This window comes from Phacochoerus africanus, chromosome 15 (genome assembly GCF_016906955.1).
Source record: "Phacochoerus africanus isolate WHEZ1 chromosome 15, ROS_Pafr_v1, whole genome shotgun sequence".
NCBI classification, from domain to species: Eukaryota; Metazoa; Chordata; class Mammalia; order Artiodactyla; family Suidae; genus Phacochoerus; species Phacochoerus africanus.
In genome coordinates, this window is record NC_062558.1 from 27,300,287 (window position 1) to 27,312,702 (window position 12,416).

A 12,416-nucleotide genomic window follows, 5' to 3' on the forward strand; every position below is an offset into this window, starting at 1 on the left:
ATAATATAAATATATTTGTATAAATATATAAATTCCAAATACATAAAAACACATCTTGTTTAATACACAGAATTTAATCACACCACTGAAGGTAAGGCATTCTTTTGGTTGTTGGTGATCACTGGCTGCAGAGCTGACAGCCTTGGGAGTGATGATTCTGAATGTTCATTCTCACTGGAAAGAGGAGATACAGGGAAGGGGGCTGATGCCAGAACATGATGCAGAAATAGCGTGGCAGACACAGGATCCCAAGAGCACCATCCCTCCCTTCCTGTGGCTGAGATCAGCCCTGCTAATCAATCCTCGAGTTGTTTCCTATTGAACCCAGAGTAGACCTTTCAATCCTTCCAGGACCACCTCCAAGTTCTATCCCTAGCAGATAGGGCTTAACAAGACTGCGTCGTAGCAGCAAAATGACTGCAAATAGAAACAACCCAAGTTCCTGTTGTGGCTCAGCAGTAATGAATCTGACTAGTATCCACGAGGATGCGGGTTCGATCCCTGGCCTTGCTCAGTGGGTTAAAGATCTAGCGTTGCCATGAGATGCGGTGTAGATAGAAGATGTGGCTCGGATCTCGCATTGCTGTGGCTGTGGCACAGGCTGGTAGCTGCAAAGAAAACAAAAACAACCTAAATGATTGTCAATAGAGGAAATCTGAATATACATGGATATACCTATACTATAAAAAGCTACACAGCAGGTGAAAAAAAATAAGGCAGAGCTATTTACAATTGTAAAAAAAAAATTTCATCAAAAACAATCATTGTACCAAGATATGGGAACAACCCAAGTGCCCATATATACAATGGAATATTAGCCATGAAAAGAATGAAATCATGCCATTTGCAGCAACATGGATGGCCCTAGAGCTGATCATACTAAGTGAAGTAAGTCAGACAGAGAAACACAAATATCATAAGCTATCATGTATATGTGGAATCTAAAAAATAAAACAAACGACTCTATTTACAAAACAGAAACAGACTCACAGACATAGAAAACGAACTTATGGTTACCAAAGAGGAAGTCATGGGAGGGATAAATTAGGAGCTGGGAATTAACAGGTGCACAGTACTGTCTATAAAAGAGATCGACAACCAGGATTTACTCTATGGCCCAGGGAACTATAAACAATATCTTGTAATAACCTACAAAGGAATATAATCAGAAAACAATAACAATCATGATGCTGTAGACCTGAAACTAACATAATATTCAAAATCAACTCTACTTCTTGAAATTCTTCTTCCTCTGAGCAGATGGTCCATGTCCAGGCCAATGGGACAAACACAAGATGATCTCCTGGGACCCTCCCCACAAGCATCTCTCTCTCTCTCTCTCTCTCTTTTTTTTTTTTTTTTTTTTTTTTGCTCTTTGGGCCTGCACCCACAGCACATGGGAGTTCCCAGGCTAGGGGTCTAATCAGAGCTACAACTGCAGCCCTACATCACAGCCACAGCAGTGGAGGATCCCTGCTGTGTCTGCGACCTACGCCACAGCTCACTGAAACACCAGATCCCTGACCCACTGAGCGAGGCCAGGGATCGAACCCGCATCCTCATGGATACTAGTCGGATTCCCTTCCTCTGCACCACAATGAGAACTCCCCAAGATTCTTTAATTGCATTTGCATTTCAGACTTTTCCCACCTCTGAGAGGTCAGGAGATTCTCAGAGCCAAGCTGATGGCCAAGAGGCTGGGTTTGTGACTTATGAAACTGCTGTGTCTGCCTTGTGTGCCAGATACCTTTCAATGAAACCATCTTCAGTAATTGTAGCCCTTGATTTTCATGTACACACAGACGAAGGTTATAACCAACAGGTGCTCTATAGGAGCCAGTTCAGTAATATCGATGAATGAAAAGGGATTTAAATGGAAGAACTGATTGGTTTCTAAAGAGCTCTCAGGCTGTAGGTGGTAAACGAAATGCTCCTGGAGTGTATTTTTCTTGTTTAAGCAACTTGCACCACCTACTAGGGAAATACTGAACTGTAAAATATCTCCTGTCCCTTTGCATCATAAAAGAAGAAAAAAAAAAGAGTACTTTTAAAAGCAAGGATGTAGGTCCACAAATATTATCTGATGAGAAATGCATGAGAGTTGGTTCAATCATCAGACAGTTCACCTGCCTGCTATGCTGTGGGGCCCAGGCCAGGCCACTGCTGAAATGGAAAAGGACCCTATGGTCCCTCCCCCGACCATGTCCTCCACCTGTCTTTTGCCTATAGAAAAACTTTAGTCAAAGAATAAGTTTCATCAGAAAAGGGAGAAAAGGGAGTTTCTGATGTGGCTCAGTGGATTAAGAACCCGACACTTTCTCTGTGAGGATGCAGGTTGGATCCCCAGCCCGGCAGAGTGGGTTAAAGGATCCAGTGTTGGGTTAAAGGATCCAGCAGTGTAGGTCACAGCTGCAGCTCTGCTTCGATTCCTGGCCCACAGATGCAGCCATATAAAGGAAAAAAAGTGAGAAAGTGTAGACACAAGCCAAACAAGGCCAAATAATGATAGTTTAGGCAATCAGCAAAGTGAAGGACCTTTGGTTCCTCCTCAAAGGCTATACAGATCATGTTCTGAGCCATGTCCTATGAGCTGTCTTGTAGATACTGAAACCCCCACCAGGTGGAAGAACTTGGCTACATGATGGCCAGACAGTAGTCAGGACCTATGCTGCCACAATTCCAAGAACTGGTCTCAGAGAAAAGGGAACAAACCATGCCTGCAACTGAAGATGAACTGTACCTAAGACAACCAAAGTGACTCTAGTCAGACCACTGCATGACCAACTTCAAGATGACTGTCAGAGCTGACGGTGCTGTTTTGTGTGTAACCCTCTCCCTCCACCTATAAAAACTCTTGCCCACTGACTGTCAGTGGGGCAGGGGTGGGGGGGGGGGAACAGTCAGCCTCTGGACAGAAATATGCCCTCCCTGCTGGTTGCCAGTCTCCAAAATAAAGCAAACTTTCCTTTCCATGAACCTTGACGCCTTCTCTCTCTCTTTGTTTTTAATGGCTACAGCCCGTGGCATATGGAAGTTCCTGGGCTAGGGGTTGAATCAGAGCTGCAGTTGCCAGTCTACACCATAGCCACAGAAACACTAGATCCAAGCCACATCTGTGACCTACGCCGAAGCTCGTGGCAATGCTGGATCCTTAACCCACTGAGTGAGGCCAGGGATTGAAACTGCATCCTCAGAGACCACATCGGGTCCTGCTGAGCCACAACGGGAACTCCAACCTTGCCTCTTTATTGGCTTTAGAATGGCGAGCAGCCAGACCCCTTTTTGGTAACACTGCTGCTGTCAACTCCTGCCCACCATCATGAGCCCATGGAAGGAGTCAGGTGTTCTGTGTAACTGTGTCAGGGGTCCTGAGCACCCCTATCCCCCCACCCCATGTTTGAAAAATGATCAGGAGGTCTAGGGACTCAGCATAAACTTGTTCTCACAACTGGGATTTAGAACAGTGACCGAGAAGGAGTACCCAGGCAGATCAGAATGGGAATGACACAGGTGTGTCAGGAGGAATCCAGGGGCAGGCTTCCTGCGCCCTCTACCTCCCACGAGGCTCCCACAGAGCCCACTCTCCCGCCAGCCACTCTCCCGCCAGCAACGCAAATGCAGCACTGTCTATGTGAGACCTCTGCCCAGCCCACATCCACACCGATCTGTTAAGTCTACACTGGGGGTACCTCCTTTTCCTATCTGACTTTAAGCTGAACCAGTTACAGGGACTCTGCCAAAACATAACACAGAATTGGAGTTCCCATTGTGGCTCAGTGGTTAACGAATCCGACTAGGAACCATGACGTTGCGGGTTCAATCCCTGGCCTCCCTGAGTGGGTTAAGGATCTGGCATTGTCATGAGCTGTGGTGTAGGTCACAGATGCAGCTTGGATCCCATGTTGCTGTGTCTGTGGCGTAGGCCGGTGGCTACAGCTCTGATTAGACCCCTAGCCTGGGAACCTCCATATGCTGCGGGTGTGGCCCTAGAAAAGGTGCAAAAAACAAACAAACAAACAAACAAACACAGAATGACCAAGTCACAGTGGAATTATTTATTATTTTTTCTTTTAATGGCCACACTCACAGCAAATGGAAGTTCCCAGGCCTGGGACTGAATCTGAGCCACAGCTGCAACCCACGCCACAGCTTCGGCAAAGCCAGATCCTTTAACTCACTTCACTAGGCCAGGGATCAAACCCTCACCTTGGCAGCAACCCGAGAAGCTGCAGTCAGATTCTTAATCCACCACACCATGGCAGGAACTCCGGTTATGTATTTTTTAAAAGTTATTTCCTAGGAGCCAGAGAAAAGACACTTGTCCAATTTTAGCAGCCAGCATGCTTGCTAAAAGTCCATCTTTACATCACTGGGTTCATAAATATTCATTTTGTCTGTTCCTGGTCTATTTTTGATATATCTTTTAAATTTAGAGAAGTGCTTCAGAGATGCTCACAATTTAGCAATCACTACTCCCTGTGGATGAAACCTGTGTATTATTAGGGCCATCAGATCTTTTTTTTTGGAGTAGGAATGTGTGTGTGTGTGTGAGAGAGAGAGAGAGAGAGATCTGGGAAAGCTAAAGCATGGAGTGAAGTGACAAACCACCTTGGTCTCTCTCTTTCCTCTGAAACTAAGGGATAGAGCTTGCTGCCAAAAAGACTTGCTTTCCAGTGCCTCCCCCCATCCCCCACGTCAAGGCAGTCCCACTGGGGTGGTCCTGGCTGCTCAGTCATCCTGGCAAGAAGGAAGAAGGGTGGAGAGGGACCGTGTGCCTCCACTGCTCCTCTCCCACCAACCTTCCAGCCATTTCTCAGCATAGCGCGCAACCTGAGGGTTTTCCAGGACGAAGAAGGAAGAGGGGGAGGGATGAGGGAAAGGAAGGGGAGACAGAGAGGGAGAGGGGGAGAGGGAAGGAGAGGGAGAGAGACAGATGTCAACATCCTGCCATGCTCTCTAGCATCACTGCTAAAGATGATCTGTCTTCCCTATGGACATCTGGGTGGTTCCAAATCAACCAGGTTGGGAGAACAGAGTTTCCCCCACACTGGATCTCCCTGGAAATTGGGCCTCTGCACCTCTGACTTCCCTGGATGAGGACTTTTCACTGGGTTGTTAACTTAAGCGATGGATAAAATAGAAAGGTTGGCCAAAGGACAGACCAAGGACACGCACATGGGCGGGATGCGCCAAGAGCACTGGGCTGAAATTCAAGAGGCTTGACGACTATCTCATTCTTCAATCTGCTCTTGTGCCCAAAGAGGTCAAGGGTAACTCAGGGTCCCTCATTTGCAAGGGTAAAGGGCACCTGTGGCTTTCAACCATTTTTAAGCAGCAAAACCCTTTCTTCAAAGGAAATCTTCCATGCCACCCAACATCTATTTTGTCTTTTGTCATTTGTGCTTTTGGTGTTGTATCTAAGTAAGGCTTGCCTTTGAAATCCCTCTCACTTATTTAAATATAAGAATAGAAGGTGTTCACTATCCCTGTAAATTTGTGTGTGTGTGTGTGTGTATTTATGGTAGTACTCCTTGGAGTAACTTAGAATGGCAACACTGGCCCTAGGAACTTTTTTTCACTTTCAATGCAACTGCAGCCCCATGAAAGAGGTATTAGTATTGGCAAAACACACATGAACATTAGGTGACCCACTCACATTTTCACTGTTAGTTAAGTGGTAGAACCACCATTGACAATTAGCTCTGAAGCAGAAATTCCTACAGCTTCTGCTCTACCAGGAGGTCTCTCTGAACAGGAACCTGATCTGAAGCTCTGTCTTAATAAAGGAGCCGAGAATCATTAGAGGATGACCTGGCTTAGATTTTCCTCTTTCTCACTACCCAGAAGAAGGGAGGGTTAACACAAAACACGTACTGTCTCTTCCCACCACAGATCTTGCTAAGCAATCCCAAACTTTTCCCACTGATTGAATCATCCTCAACATAGCATCACTACCAATCAAGCAAGAGAGGGTGAAACCAATTTCCATCCCTGGTGTATACTCTCAAAATCATGGCTCTTTCTTCCTGGGGACCGAATGATATTTCAGGTCCCTACATTTCTCCAGTTCAGACGAATCTTCAATTTCTAGATTCAGACTACAAGTGGGGATCAAGATTCTGAAGATTCCCTTTTAGATGCAAATTGCCCTAAGACAGCCCATAAGATCTTGACTTTAATTTTTCCCCTATACCATTAAAAATCTAACTCAAAAGCATGTCCTGTTTATCTGCAGTGTGATTCTGAGTCTCGGCGTGATTCTGATGGACATTTCCCAAACTCAGAACATCATAACTTTGATTTCATATCTTTCTGGAAATCAGATGCTCTAGAAGTTGTACTCCTATGCAAAAGGGCTGTTTTAACTGGTATCCCCTTAATACATGGAGAGGGGAAAAAAGAAGTCATAACACAAGAAGCTAAATGATTCCATTCCATCCTGAATACACTCGTCCTTGCTCATGAAAACTACAAGGAATCTAGTCTTCCAAAAGCTGGAGGATGCAGATCATACATACCAGGGTCCTACAAAGCCAAGAGCAGCATCAACTCTTTCTAGGACTCTGGGTATTATTTTAGTTGTACAATCCAGCATCCATTGAGTCAGGTGTCAAAGCAAATGCTTTCTCAGCATAGAAGGACTTGGAGATTTCAGAACTAAACTCTATAATTTAAGAGCTGCATGAGTCTTGAACAACTGTCTTCCAAGGAGGCTCCCATCGCCATGGAGTACATGTTCTGTAACTTCTGAATTGTTCCATCAAGATTAGCCTGGTAAATTTTTAAAACCATAGTAACAAGACATTGCATAATTACCACCTAATTGCAACCATCTCTTTCCCAGGAAGTCATACATTGTCTTTCTAAGACATTCTGATAAGCCCATTCACACAGGATTAAATACTTCCAGCCCCAAATGGCTATTACACTTGACAGACTGATTAGCAAGTGCAGGGAGCTACAAAGTACAATCTGAGTAAATTGGCTGCTTTAAAATTCACTAAAAAGATGCTTATAATTGCACTGGCATATCTAGAGTCTCTCTCTCTATTTTTTTTTAAGTAAAATAGATTATGGCACCATACACTGACTAATAATGCTTAACAGAGGCGTATCAAGCCTACAACTTGTAATATTCTCATTTATATTAATCCACCCCTAATGTTTTTCTAATTGTTCTCTCAGCTTTATGGCTGGGACATTTGCCTATACCACGACAGAACTGTTGTCTCCAAATTAGCTGGAACTACATTGGTTCTTTTTTTTTTTTTTCAATTTTATCTATTTTTGTTGTTGTTGAAATCTAGTTGATGTGCAATGTTGTGTTGGTTTCAGGTGTGCAGCAAAGTGATTCAGTGATTGATAGAGGATGGACAGACAGACAGACAGACAGAAAGATAGGGACATATATTCCTTTTCAGATTCTTAAGAATATTGGTTCTCAAAAACTCAAAACTATGGGGTTAGGGGAACAAGCAAAGGGTTTTCTGATCGGGCTCTCACTCACTGTTCTGGGGCTGCGACGTCTGCATCAAGGCTCTGGCAGGTTCAGAGTCTGGTTCACAGTCTTCCATCTCCTCACCGGGTCCTCACCTGCAGGAAAGATGTAAGGGGGTTTTGCTGGGGTCTCTTTCCTAAGAGCACTAATTCCATTCACAAGGGCTCCACCCTCATGACCTGATCACCCCAGAGGCCCCCACCTGCTAACACCATCACGTTGGGTGTTAGGATTTCAACATACAGTTTGCGGAGAAGGGTGCAGGGCGACGCAAACATTCAGTCTACAGCATTTTCTGATCACATTCCTCTTGCCCTGACTTTGACACCTAGGCCCCTGACTTATCTTTTGCAAGAATCCAGTCAGAAAAGTTTAGCAAGAAGCCCCCTTCCCTGGATGTCTAATTTCCCACCCTCTGATCCCCTCAGTCTCCTCTTTAGCTATAAAAATCCACTTGCCCTGGTTGTGTTCAGTGTTGACGTCTGTCTTTCTTCCCTATTGCCATAGGATTTTTTTTTTATTTTTTATTTTCTATTTTAAAATTTTATTTATTTTTATTGGAGTACAGTTGATTTGCAATATTGTGTTAGTTTCAGGTGTACAGTAATGTGATTCTACAGAGAGAGATATAGAATATGGATGTGGTTCCCTGTGTTCTACAGTAGGTCCTTGTTGTTTATCTCTTTTATATACAGTAATGTGTATCTGTCTAGGCTGAGGTAGAACCCTGGGCCCTGAGAGCACAGACTGCAGAAGACCCCGTGCCCTGACCCCCCAACCTCTCCCATGAATGAGTTTAACCTGGTCTCACCAGGCTCAGGACTAGGAACCTGTTAGACCCCACATGCCTGCCAAGGAGGCCTCAGTCTGGGTAGAGATAAGACTCTCCTCTAGCCAGTCCCACACTCACCTGAGCATGTGCAGGGGAAGGGGGGTGCTGCTCCCAGGTGTGGAAGTCGCCACCTCCCCTCTCCTACTGTTCTGGGTCTGCTCGCCTCCACCCTAGTGCATCATTTAAAATGGCAAAGGAAAAGGCAAAAGATTTATACTATCTGAAGAGAAACCAGAATGGTTGCCAAGGGGGAGGGGAAGGAGGAGGGAGTGGGGTGGATTGGGAGCTTGGGGTTAATAGATGCAAACTATTGCCTTTGGAATGGATTAGCAATGAGATCCTGCTGTGTAGCACTGGGAACTATGTCTAGTCATTTATGATGGAGCATGATAATGTGAGAAAAAAGAATGTATACATGTATGTGTAACTGGGACACCATGCTGTACAGTAGAAAAAAAAATTGTCTTGGGGAAATAACAATATAAAAGAAAAAGAAAAAAAGAAAATAGCAAAGGTAATATGCTCATTTCTGATCTGAAGATGCACCCGAATCCACTGCCCTCAGACACCACTGAGCCCCACAAGCCCTGCAAGCACCTTCCCAACTTCCTCAGACCCAAGGAATTGCTTGTGGCGAGGAACCCACACCTCTGCCAAACCCGGGCTCCCCCTGAGCCGGGGCTGTACCCTAAGGACCACAGAGTTGGAAAAAGGCGGGTTCAGAGACTGGCTCATCCTTGGATTCTCAGTCCCAGTGTGATTTAATTGGGGGAAGTGAGGGATGGGGTCCCAGGGTTTGGGGAAGGAAAATGCAAAACACTGGGCTCCCCATTCTGAGTCCCATAGTCCAGAGTTCTGGGGTGCGTGGCAAATAAAGTACACGCACCCCAGAACTCGCTCCCGTGTCACCCATGGATCAGCAGCCGTTGTGCAGGCGGTCTTAGATAAGGGAGTCAGGGTACACAGAGCCCAACGGCGGCCACTGACCCAAGGATGGGGCGCCGCTGCTAAGTGCTTCTGGTGGGACCCTCGCCTACGCCAAATCCAGGGACGGACCCTCCCAAATTCAGGATCCCTCCGCCTGGGCGCCTCCGGAAGCCTGAACCAGGGGTCCTCCTGCCTTACCTTTCCCAGGGCGCCTGCCGCCCAGCTCTGCCCCAGGGAGCACACTCCAGGCTCATCCAGCAGGAAGAAGGGACCTCGCTTCTAAGTCCCAAGTCCACGGTGTCTCCGAAGCCTGCGCCCCTGCCCCGAGGTGCCATGGACGCCGTATCTCGGGTTCCAGCCGCTGCCCGCGCTCGGGTACCAACAAGTTTTCTCCTGCTTCCGTCTCTTGGCCCCACCTTCATTTCCTTCTCGGTTCCGGGGCTCCAGGTCAACTCCGAGCCCTGGGGCGGGGCCCAGCACCCACACCCTCCCTCACGGACGCTGAGCGGAAGCTGAGCCGGGAGCAGCGGGACAAGCGCGGGCGGGGATGCAGGGCGCCTCCTGCTCTGGGGAAACGGCGGGGTGGGAGGAAGATGGACGGGATGGGACAGATCTCACTGGTGACCCGAACTGCTCGTCCTCGCGCATCGGATCCTCCCTCCAGGAAGCGGAGTTTGCAGGCTCCGGCCTTCACCCCCCTCGGCGCGGTCCTCTGGAATTCCGCCAGCCCGGGGACAAGGAGAGGGTCCTCCTTTCCCCACCTGAGAGCAGTCCCTCCTCCGTCGGGGCAGGCGATGGGCGCTACCCACTTGCATATTGTTCTGTAGTCTTGGGCGCTCACGACTTGAGGAATTAAAAATCCCGTTCTTTCCATGCATAACCGCCTTCGACCTCCACTTAGAGAATGGACGGTAGTGACCAAGGGAATCCATGTTTATATAGATAGATATTTACCTGTATTGGGCGTGCACGCATGTTAAGCCTCAAAACATAACGTGGGAAAACACACCATAACCTGGTAATAGAAGAAAGGTTAACTGTTCACTAGTTACCCTTATTTACTCGTGGAGTTTTAATGCAGTGTGCTTCAGTTAACTATAAAGGAGGGAAGAGCCCCCTCTCCCGCAGAATTGTTCCCTCAATTGCCTGCCCCCCCCCCCCCCCCCGCGCGCGCCGCCCCCGAGAACTGGACAGAATTGGCCCAAATTCCTACTGCCCCTCTCTGTCTCTTTCCCCCAGCGCCCTGCCTGGTTCTCCCCTGTGGTTGCCCCAGAAGCCCAATCAGATTCTTTCTGTTCCAGTGGGATCTTGTGGGGAGTGGGAGCCCAAGGGACCCCTCTCCTGACAATACTCTGGTGCACAGACCACACTCAGACTCCAGCTGCCATCCCTTCCCTGCACCCCCTCTCCCAGCACGTGGACAGCCACGTCCATCTCCTTTTCAAGGCTGCCTTCCTCTCTCCTGGGAGACTCAGTCCAGCCTTAAAAAGGAAGCCAGGGTCACTGAATCATGTTTCACCACTGTTGTGCTTCATAGACCAATGGAGGGCGAGCTTCAAAGTTGCAATACAATATGAAGAGCTATAGTCACCGTGCTGTACATTAATCCCCAGGACTTCATTATTTTATAACTGGAAGTTCATACCTTTTGACCCTTTCGCCTATTTTGCCCATGGCCCACCCCTCATCTCTAGTGATCATCAATCTCTTCTCTGAATCTGTGAGCTTGGCTTTCCGTGTCTCTTGTGTTTGTTTATTTATTTATTTATTGCTTTTTAAGGCCACACAGGCAGCACATGGAAGTTCCCAGGCTAGAGGTAGAATTGGAGCTGCTGATGCTGGACGCTACAGCCACGTGGGATCCGAGCTTCATTTGCGACCTACACCACAGCTCATGGCAATGCCAGATCCTTAACCCACTGAGCAAGCCAGGCATTGAACCCACATTCTCATGGGTACTAGTTGGGTTTGTTACTGCTGAGCCATGGTGAGAACTCCTGTGTGTTTACACATAGAAGTGAAATCTCGTGGCATTGTCTTTCTCTGTCTTAGTTCACTTAGCATAATGCTCTACAGGTCCCAGATGTTCTAGAAAGTAAGACGGACCCTGACAAAGCCTATGCAATTTCAGCTGTATAGAACAGCAAAACATTAAAAAAATCACCATTGAATTTTGAAGAATGAGGGGTGGTAAAATGAAGAACACTGACTCTGCTGCCGACTTCTGTATGTTGATTCCCTAGGGAGAGAAGATAATTGACATTATTTTTTTGTATTGGCACTGGGCAAGGGGGGAAATAATAACTTTTAAAATGATTGCCTCTGTTTCGCTTGTAATGGACACAAAGCCTGAGCTATCATGAAAAAAAAAAATGAAAGAGTTTTGTTAGCTGTATTATTAGGACACTTTCCAATACTCTCAGCAAAAAGGGAGTTCAGTGGTTTAAAAAATTACATTTAAGAATGAGGATGGCTTCAGGTATGGCTTCATCTAGGCATCAAATCAAATTTGTCACTTCTCTGTTTTGGTAGCTCTCTTCCTCCATCTGTTAACTTTGTTTCTCATTGTGTATTAACTTCTTTCCATCTATAGGTATTTAGATCTCTTAGCCTTAATTATCCTCATATAATTAAAGTGAAAATATTAAAAATGCATTTCTCATAAGATGACTGTGAGGAGTGTATAAGGTCATGTATGTACCTTGCTTACCCAAGTGCCCAGGATATAGTAAGTGCTCCAAAATATTAGCTCTCATCATCATCGCCATCCTTACTGCCACCCACTGTAGGCAAAGCCAATGAGATAAGACATGTACTCATAGCAGCATCTCTGGGCTGCTACTAGTTCATAGAGTATCTTTGTAAAATTAGGGAAAAGGCGTCCCTTCTTCAAAACACTTTGTCAATTATCATAACAGAGGCTGGATTTCATTCATGCTGGCAATTGTAAAACTTGTTTTTCATTTTATGCTTGGCTAAGAAAAACAGATCCTGCCCCTTATAATTACAAGATGCATCCATTGTAAGGTGCCTCCCTGTGAAAGGGAAGAGTGTGCCTCAGAATTGATGAAATAGTCAAAGCGGCTGCTGCCTCTGATGTGGACAGTGGCCCAGTCAGGATGCGGCTCACTCGGGTAGTGCACAGCATCCACCACTACA

General features: G+C 46.4%; 1 long non-coding RNA gene across 1 annotated transcript; it reads right to left on the reverse strand.

Moving 5' to 3' along the window:
* Window positions 1-566: 566 nt before the first annotated feature.
* LOC125116781 (uncharacterized) lies at window positions 567-9,788 on the reverse strand. Its single transcript, XR_007132422.1, has 3 exons — window positions 9,456-9,788; window positions 7,508-7,593; window positions 567-608 (listed from the first exon to the last, which is right to left on the reverse strand). It is a non-coding gene; the product is annotated as an uncharacterized LOC125116781 (long non-coding RNA).
* Between the last annotated feature and the right edge of the window lie 2,628 nt (window positions 9,789-12,416).